The 10217-nt window shown below is 40.9% G+C and overlaps 1 protein-coding gene across 2 annotated transcripts in view; it reads right to left on the bottom strand.

Moving 5' to 3' along the window:
* Positions 1 to 10217, bottom strand: part of Kiaa1958 (KIAA1958 ortholog) — a 132508-nt gene that overhangs the window by 19797 nt on the left and 102494 nt on the right. The gene's annotated exons all lie outside the window — the stretch shown is intronic.

Genomic DNA, 10217 nt, shown 5'->3' with positions numbered 1-10217 from the left:
AAAAAAAAAAAAAAAAAAATTTAAAAAAAAAAAAAAAAAAAAAAAGAAAACCAAACCCATAACCAGTAGCTGGCCTTTCCTTATACTCTAGAGTAAGGTAAACCAAGCATCCCTCTGGGGAATGTATAGTCAAACACAGTCTGGCTTGGTCCTGTAGAGACAGCAGAATGATAAAACCAGTTCAGTCTCTGAGTTGGTTCACTCTACCTAACCCACCTTGGTTTTCATGGCTCCCATAGAGGATCTCCTCTGTACCAAACTCCCAGAGTCCTCTGGCACCCAGGAGCATCACACAGACACACATGCATGTTCTCATCTGTGTGTGTGTGTGTATGCCACACAATCAACACTCTTAAACATTATTTATTTTAATGTATATGGGTGTTTGTCTGCTTGTATGTCTTTGCACCACATGCATGCCTACTGTCCATAGAGGTTACAAGAGGGCATCGGATTCCCTAGGACTGGAGTTACATAGGCTACCACATGGGTGCTGGGAATTGAACCTGGGTCCTCTAGAAGAGCAGCCAGTGCTTCTAACTCTCTCCAGCCCCTCAACACACTCTCGATTTCAACTTTTCTTCTAGAAGCTGTGTGTACATGAGAATCTCCCTTTTCCATGTTTCCACATCTGCCTTCTCTTTCCTCAGGTGTGTGCACTGATGGTGATGGCCTCTATGCTCCTCAAAAACCTGACGTCACTTTTGACAACTTGATCCTTCCCACAACCATGGAACACTCAAACTGCTTTACCACCCAGGTATGGAGAGGAACGAGCAACACTGAGCATGCACCAACGCTGTCTGAAGCACCATGGAGCTAAGTTTCCAAAATTTCCAGGACATTCTTGACATTAATAAGATTAACATCAACAGAAGCCTACTATGTGCCAATTTTTTAAGCTGGTGTGTAATCGGTGAACAAGTACACAATTATACCTGTTTACAGACAAGGAAACAGCACCAGACATCTTGGCAGTGTCATACTCCCATCAGATGTATAGCACATAGCCGTCACCCTGCAAGAAGTATGCTGCTGAAGCCATGCGCTAGCCTGGCAGATCCAGGCTATAGACTGGAGTTTGATGGCACACACTGGCCATGACAGCAATGGTACCAGGTACTGTAGGGATACAATCTCAGTGACAATAATTTAGTAAGGACAACAGTCACTATCTGGGTGCTGGGAACCAAACCCGGGTCCTCTGAAAGACCAGCAAGTGCTGTTAACACACTGAGCCTTTCCTCAGGCCCTGTGAGAGGAAACCTATTTATAAGAAGTTCAGCCACTTGCTACTGGGTTGAAACCCACTAGGATAGCCCTGTGTTCTATATTACCTGCAGAAGTGAGTTCTGTCCAAATGTATCAAATTGGAACCCTCAAAGGAACCGAATGCCTACCAGTGACTACTACTAATAACCTAGACTTGAATCTGACCACATGAGCACACAAATAAAACTGGTGTTTGCCAAGATACACAAGCACAGCAGAGGACCCACACTCCTATTGATCCCCCAAAGCACAAAACAGGAAAAAAAAAAAGACCCACAAATGTGGATAACTGAGAACACAGGGCATCCTGACACAAAGATGAGCCACGGGAAGAAGTGAGAACATATTCAAAACTACACACAGATATATAAGCACCATATACACACATGTGACAAATATTATCTTCTTTCTGACAAAACTCATGGGGCAAGAAGGTATTTCAAACTCCACGAGGAGGATAGTGCAGCATTCCCCACATCTAGGACACAGCTACGGTGTGCCACAGAGAAATTGATAAACATCGGCTATGTAAACCTGAGAAAAAACACTATCAACTATTCCAAAAAGGAAACACAGAACTACACTAAGAGAACTGGAAAGAAGGAACAAAACCAGGAAGCAGGGAAACAGCAAACCTGCAGTAAAGAAGACATGCTAAGACGAACTCAGAAAGACAGGATTTTAAATACTAGAAAGGGAAAGTGGAGAGAGACAGGTTTACACCAGAAATGAAAATTATCACAGGCCAGCAGACCAAAACCACAAATGCCAGGAAGACACAACTTGCTAAAACCTACGAAAAACGTATAAAGTTAGAACAGTCTTCCACAGCTTCTAGAAAGTGGATCTGTAGGAAAATACTCTGAAAGCTAGCATCAGGCTTAGATAGATCTTACTATCAAATTATCCTACCTTTATGGAACAATATCATAAGTATTCTCCTTTTTCTTTCTTTCCACTCACCTCTGCCTTCCAAGTACATTCAGCAGCACACCCAGACATCTTCTGTAAGATTTATTTTTAGTTTTAACTATGTGTGTGTGGTTGTGTATAGTGCAGACAGACACCAGAAGGTATCAGATCCCCAAGAACTGGAGTTACAGGAGGTTTTCAGTCACCTGATGTGGGTGCTAAGAACCAAATTCAGGCCCTCTTATCCACAGTACAATCCCTCTAGCCTACCTACAACTCTTTATAAGACAGTTTAACTTTCCCATAAAAACAGAACAAAATAAAGAAGCCTACAGACCAATTCAGCTACTACACAGACACAAAGATCGTGAAAACAGTATGAGGAGGGCTGAGGACTTGGGTCAGTCAGTAATTAAGAGCATTTGCTCTTGCAGTGGGTACAGGATTTGATTCCCAGTACCCACATGGTCGCTCACACCCATCTGGAACTCTAGTCTAAACTCTAGAGTTTATCTGACCAGTCAGTAAAAAAGTCATGAACAATCATGCATGTTTCATTCCTTGCTCCTACAGAGGACCCAAGCTCTATCCTAGCACCCTTCAGGCACCTCACAACCACCTGTAACTCAGTTCCAGGGAACCCAATGCCCACTTTGGGCCTCTGAGAGAACTACAGGCATATACATACTCATGAGTACATGTATGCATGTTCTCAGGTACCTCCCCCCCCCCATATACACACAAGGATAAAACTTTAATGAACTTCATATAGAATTAGTAATGGCCCAGGAATCATACACGAATACATAATGAGCAAAGCATCTTCAGTGAAGAAGAAATACCAGATGCTAATAATGAACACTTTGCTGGGGCAAGAATACAGCCATGGCCACTTCTGAAACTAACTGGCAGTTATCTGCTAATGTTGAACATGTATCCATAACACTTTCCATGCTACTACATCCCAACATACCCAACACACGTGTATACATATGTGTCAACAGGCACATATGAATGTTCATAAAAATCTAACAGCATAACAGCCCCAAACTGGAGACTGTCCTTTGTCCATAAAACACCACCTGCATCGAAATTATAGGACACTTAACAATACATTCTCATGGGGCAATGGTGAGCAATGAATGACTAGAACAGACTGTGCAGATGCACGAGGGACTCCCACCGACATAGTTAAAAGAAAGACCAGAGGGCAAAGTAGACTGAAAGGGCTGCTTGTGTAATTAAGACTTACAAGGTAAGCCTATGGTCATACAGTAGTAGCCTTGCAGATAACGCCAGGCAGAGCACAGCGTTTCCAGGTTCAGGTAAGGTTCTTACTCCTCTGGGTGGGGCTGTGAAAATGTTTACTTCAGAAAAAAAAAATCAATTAATGATCTCTGTGTTTTTCTGGGTAATTTAATTAAGAAAACAATCCAAAACTTCTTAAAACTAAAAGTACCTTCTGGAGGGGGTTGGAGAGATGGCTCAGCAGTTAGGAGCACTGACTGCTCTTCAAGAGGTGCTGAGTTCAATTCCCAGCAAACATCTGTAATGGTTCCCAGCTACAACGGTGGCTCACAACCATCTGTAATGGAATCTGATGTCCTTTTTTGGTGTATCTGAAGTTAGCTATAGTGTATTCATATACATAAAACAAATAAATAAATCTTAAAAAAATACTTTCTGAATAGTATTATATACTACTATATAATATGGATGGGAGGGTCAACTAGGTATTTAATTTATTCAAGTAATCTTTAAATAATCCCTTTGAGATACTCCCTCTGTGATAGGCTAATCTTAAATATACATCTTAGGGAAATAATTATTTTTGTATATGAGTGCTCTGTCCTCACACACACCCAGAAGAGGAAATCAGATTCCATTACAGATGGTTGTGAGCCACCATGTGGGTGCTGAGAATTGAACTTAGGTCGTCTCTGGAAGAGCAGCCAGTGCTCTTAACCACGGAGTCATCTCTCTAGCCCTGGATAGGCTACTTTTAAAGCTTAGTAGAAAGAGTAAAAATATTTTATAAATGAATTTTAAAGAGAATGACAGTCTAAACATAATAATTGGGAGGCCTAGCCCTAAGATATAAATGTGTTACAAGAATGTGTCAAACCAAGCAAGGAGTAGTGGTGCACATCTTTAATCCCAGCACTTGGGAGGCAGAGGCAGGAGGATTTTTGAGTTCAAGGCCAGCCTGGTCTACAGAGTGAGTTTCAGGACAGCCAGGGCTACACAGAGAAACTCTGTCTCAACAAACCAGAAAGAAAAAAAAAGTCCCAAAGGATGCATATTATGTTTGCTATTGGTTCCATAGTATTTTCAGTCCTGTGAGTATGAATATATTATTTTTGTACATTGTAAAAATCACTAGGACTTTAGAACTATGTAGGATAAAACTAAAACTTACTCTTTATTTGATCTAAGACTTTTTAAAATAAGAGATTTTATCAGAGATGCAAAAGTGTATGCATGAGTTAATGTGAATTTATAAAAGAAAGTAGAATATATAATTGAATTAAGGTATTTTAAAATAGACCTTGGCACATTTGTGCAAGTCACTAACAATGTACTTTAAAATACTAAGGTCCACCCAGGTATGGTGGTACACACCTTTAATCCTGCAGCACTAAGAGGCAGAGGAAGGCAGTGCTCTGAGTTCAAGGCCAGCCTGATCTACACAGCAAGTTCCAGGTCAGCCAGGGCACAAATCTCACACTATCTCCCTCCATCTGCCACTGTCATTCAGGGGATCAAACAGTAGCCTCTGTCTGTTAAACCAGGTGCTTTCTACTGATCTACACTTCCCGGTCCCCGAGAGTCCATTGATGGAACACCCACATCCCAAATAAAGGACTAAAAGGAAGTCTTATTGTGTGGTAGTGCCCAGGAGTCACGTCTCAGTGTCCGATCACTATCTGATCCTTACTTGCAATGACTGTTTATTGCTATACCAGATGTAATGCACTAGAGTGCTGAATAAAGCAAATGCTGGTTTTAATTCCATTTTAAAACAAGGTTTTTTCTGCATACTTGCCATTTCCAATATTTACTTTCAAAATTATGTTTTAACTAATGTGTATTTTATACATATTAACCATTTTAGTCAAATAAAAATCACTTTTAAATTTTAAATTTTAAAAATAGAAACAATTTAAAGACTTGTACCTAACTCAGCTTGAGTTCTAATGTTCTTTCCCAATAAGCAAAATCAGATTCATCATAAATATACAAATTGCAAACTTATTCAAAGACAGGTCTCTTGTTTCTTGATTACTAAGAAAACAAGCATAACCTTTAGTTAGACCATCCACATTGCTGCTACAATGGCGCAGCCATCTCTATTTGGAATATTCAGCTCAGAAGACTGGTGAATTACTCAGATATGCAATAGGTTTACATTTTATTTTAGCAAAGTGGTTGTGAATATTCATTCTCTTTTCAGGTGTTTTAAAAAATGTATTCTTAATCGTGTATGTGTGTGTGTGTGTGTGTGTGTTTGCAAGTGCCCTCTGAAGCTAGAGGTATCAGATCCCCTAGAACTAAGTTATAAGCTGCTCGACACGAATGCTTGGACCTGAACTTAGGTCCTCTGGAAGAGCAACATATACTCTTAACTATTGAGCTATGTATACACACACACACACCCCTAGCTCCTATCTTCCTCTTCCTCCTCCTCCAATAATTTTAGTGACTCAACAAAGATGTCTGGGATTAAGCACTGAGGAACTATTTCTTTCTTGCTTAAAGAGGAATGTAAAACATGCTAAATGTAATAAACAACATATGGAGACTCCTACCTAAAAACATTTTTTTGACAATAAGGAAACCTGGGATCTGACATATATATTTCTTTTGTTTTTGTTTTCCGAGACAGGGTTTCTCAGTAGAACAGCCTTTGTTGTCCTGGGCTCACTTTGTAGACCAGGCTGGCCTCAAATTCACAGAGATCCACCTGTCTGTCTCCTGAATTCTGGAATTAAAGGTGTGTGTCATGACGCTCAGCTTTACGGCATACGTATTTTTAATGTGTATCAGGGTTTTACCTGCACGTATGTCTGTGCACCACACATGTACCTGGTGCCTGCAGAGACCAGAAGGCGTGTCAGATACCCTGGGACTGGAGTAAAGGCAGTTGTGAGGGGCTACGTGGGTGCTGGGAAACAAACCCAGGTCCTCTGGAAGCATGTGCTAATAACTGCTGGACCGTCTCTCCAATTTGCTGCTACATACTTAGATCTGCACAACTCTGTATGCGTTTAAAAAGCATGGAATCCTTTTGTGGAGGTAAGGGGCTAACAGAAGCCTACATACAGAGAGAAAATGGACCCGGTGTTTGCATTGCTCTGGCTTGTGCTCTCTCTCTCTCTCCTGTTAAGGGGGTTCTATAAACATAAACCTGGTTCAGTGCTCGCATTGTAGCGCTGGACAAAGGGATGTGAGACAAAGGGATCCTAAGGGCTCTGTGGCCAGGAAATTGAGCTAAAATGTCAAGCTCCTAGCTCACCGAGAGATCCTGTCTCAAAACTCAAGTGGTGAAGCAACTGACAAGAACTTGACTTTGTTGGCACACACACACACCACAGACACACGCCTGCATACCCTCCCACAATAAATAAACAAACAAATAAATGCTGTGGAACATCCTATTCCATAAATTGGCCTGGAACTACAGGAAGTCCATGAATAACCCAGCTACAGAGCTACAAAAGAATTTTATTACTTGCTTGTGTAAATAGCTGTGTGTATCAATGCTTCCTCTTTCAGGACCATTCCCTTCATGGTTACATGCATGTATATGGAGTCCCTGGCTCTGTACATAGTGACAATATCCCAGGACCACTGCAGTATACCAGGCCAACAATTTGATTCTTTTTTTCAAATTGGGACCTGCTTTTTAAATTGGTAAAGTTACAAAAACAGCTACTTTGCAGAAAATACTTTATTAACTGAAAACTGGTTGTCAGGTCCAAATACAGAAAAGACAGTGTGACTGAACAGGCGCTCACTGGAGACACCATCAACACCCATTGGCTGAATTTATTGGGTTGCTTATTTCCATAAAGTTTAGGCTGTACCAACAAATATATACATATATAAAAACAGCAACAGAAAAATCTCACTACATTAGAGGCAAATGTTATATACATGATGGAACCGACCACTGGGACACAAAACTAGAGTTTTATTTAAAGCACAAGTACACAGACAGTAATGAAGGCAGAACAGTGAGCTGAGAAAAATGAAACATCTTAGTGTAAAAGGTCAGTGAGCAGCAAAATAAAAATGAAAGTGATACCATATATACTCTTGGTCACAAAAGTTCTGTATTATTACAAACACTGACAGGCAGAGGATCACTTGACTGGAGAGTATCATACATCTGACATGTTAACACAAGTTTCTCTCATCTGGACTCACCTTTCTCTGCTTCCCATCACAAGTTATAACTGTAGCAGCTTAAAGACATTTTAAAATATGACATGAGTGACAGAGACACATGTTTTTCCCACATAAATCATATAGAAGCCAGGGGCTAAAAGACACACAGGAAGATGCCAATCGACCAACTTGGGCAAGTCACACTCCCTAAAGCATGGCACAGCCCTCTGTGGTTTCAATGACATTCCCTAAGCATTAATTATGGTTACAGTTTTTCCAAACAGATGCCTGGTCTTAACCATAAAACAACAATGATAAGTCTGTCTTTTTATTCCCTAAGTTCTTAGGGATGGAAGAAAAGGAGCTGCAAACACATCTCTACAACTTAGAACCAGAACGGAGGACCTCCCTGGAGCAGAATACAGCCTCCATCCCACTAAGGCATGAGATTCTTCCTTGCAGTCGACACTTGCATCACATACTGATTCTGGTAAATTTAAGTAGGGCCATCCATCCAGTCTCCTCGCCAGACCTATGGGATTTTAGTTACATGTTTACATTACTGCATAGGAGAGGGAAATGATCCCTTAGTACAAAGTTGATCTGGCGACTCTATGTACAACTTTTGCAACAAGTATGTTTACAGTCACGGGGGAAATAGAAACAATAAATTAAAAACCTAGCAAGTATACATACGGTTTGTTAAAAAAGCTCCATTAGGACATAAAGGTCTTAGGATAGGGAGATATTCAAAACAGAAGATCCGAGGGTGGAAAAACAGCTGGAAGCAGGATTCAAACACATGCCCACTGTGAACCCAGAGACTTCATCACTGACACCATGCCAGTTGTTGGTGTCTGAAATCTCCCAATACCAGAATCAAGAAACGCTGCGGTTCGGCTCTGGGGCTGGGTGAGCACAGCAGAGTTGCGCTGCACCACACGGGCCTCAGTTCCTTTTTATTGCTTCCTCACCTCCCAGAAGGGCGGACATTCAAAGCATATTCTGGTAGGCATGAGCAGGTAAATCATGCGGTGACCCTTTAATACAGTTCCTCATACAATGGTGACCCCCCCACCATAGAATTATTTTTATTGCTACTTCCTAACTGTAATTCTGCTACTGTTATGAACTGTTAATATAAAGATCTGATATGTGAACCACGTGAAAGGGTCATTCAACACCCCCAAAAGGGTCACAATCCATAGTTTGAGAACTGCTGCTCTAAGCAAAGACATGGCAGGGGCCTTGACGAATTAGTTTTAATTATCTTAGAATTAAATCAGTAATTCTAGCACCAATGTGTCCAAACACAGCACTGGTTGTCACTATGCCCCTGACAGCCACACACAAAGCTTCTGTGTAACTAAGGAGATGATTCCTTCATGAAAGGAACCCTGTAATTATTACCTATTGAACTGACGGGGGGTGGGGGGGGGCTGCAGTAAGGGAGGGATTTTCGCCTGTTGGTGTAAAAGGCTCTTTCAGAAGCAGCCTTCTTTGCTTAATATTTTATGATAGTCTAAGTAAGAGTGTGATGGTATTTGCCCCGTGTTGACTATAGAGTGAATACAGTAGATGGAGTTACTGTTGGAGCAGCTTTCTTCCTGTCTTTGGAGAGTGTTGGTGCCACCAAGTAGAAAAGGAAACACCAGGGACTGAATGGACAGACAGGTAAAAAGACCTGATGGATATAAGGCCATGAACCACCTTAGCCCTAAGTAAATGCTTGACACAAAAGCTGACATTAGGAACTATAAGGTATACATTAAATTTAAATGTCTTATTCAGATTCAATTTTTATGTGTAAGTATGTGCAGAGGTTTTGGCCTGTAGCTAGAATTACAGACACCTGATGTGTCAGCTGGGACTCAAACTCAGGTCCTCCAGAGGAGCGGTACATGTTCTTAACCACTGAGCCATCTCTCCAGCCCTAAATTACTAGTTACTCTTATAGATGCAATTCTATGTGAGCCATGCTGACACCTAAGACAATGTGTGCACCTCGCAGGCTTCTGCTGCTACACCGTTCAAACTAAAAATACCTGACCAGAGAGGCCCTGCTGCCCCACTGGCTTCTACTGGATTTTGCCATAAAAATGCTCAAGTTTAAAAGAAGAAGATTCTCAGTGACAAACAGAATTGTTGTTTTCGCTTTTTGCAGGTGTGTGGCAGGAAAGCTCTCTCTGGAATGGAACAACACATGCGGAACAGCAGTTTGGCACTTCATGGTAACTACATTTCCTTCCGAAGAAGCCACTAATGCTGGCCCAATATACTAGACGAAGCACTACTTTCTCAGGTCACACATAACACACATGTGGGCGGCACAGCCTAACTACAGTAAGTGACAGTAGCGATGGGTAACAATCCCACAACAACATTACAGACACCACAAACAGCACCTAGAACAACATGCAAAGCCGTGGAACCACTCCGTTATCATACAATGCATAGAGTTGTAATGGTTTTTGGCAAGGTTTTTTTGTTTGTTTGTTTGGTTGGTTTTTTTTTTTTTTTTTTTTTTGTAAAAAAATTTTTTTAAAACAAAGTTTTAAAAATTATAATGTTATTTTAAAAGTTATAACATGGATTACAGGTATAAAAGTTCAGTTAGATAAAGTTAATCTGTCTGGATTAAT

Source organism: Mus caroli, chromosome 4 (assembly GCF_900094665.2).
Source record: "Mus caroli chromosome 4, CAROLI_EIJ_v1.1, whole genome shotgun sequence".
Classification (NCBI taxonomy): Eukaryota; Metazoa; Chordata; class Mammalia; order Rodentia; family Muridae; genus Mus; species Mus caroli.
Note: the sequence above shows the minus strand (reverse complement) of the source record. Positions and strands in the feature narration are given on the sequence as shown.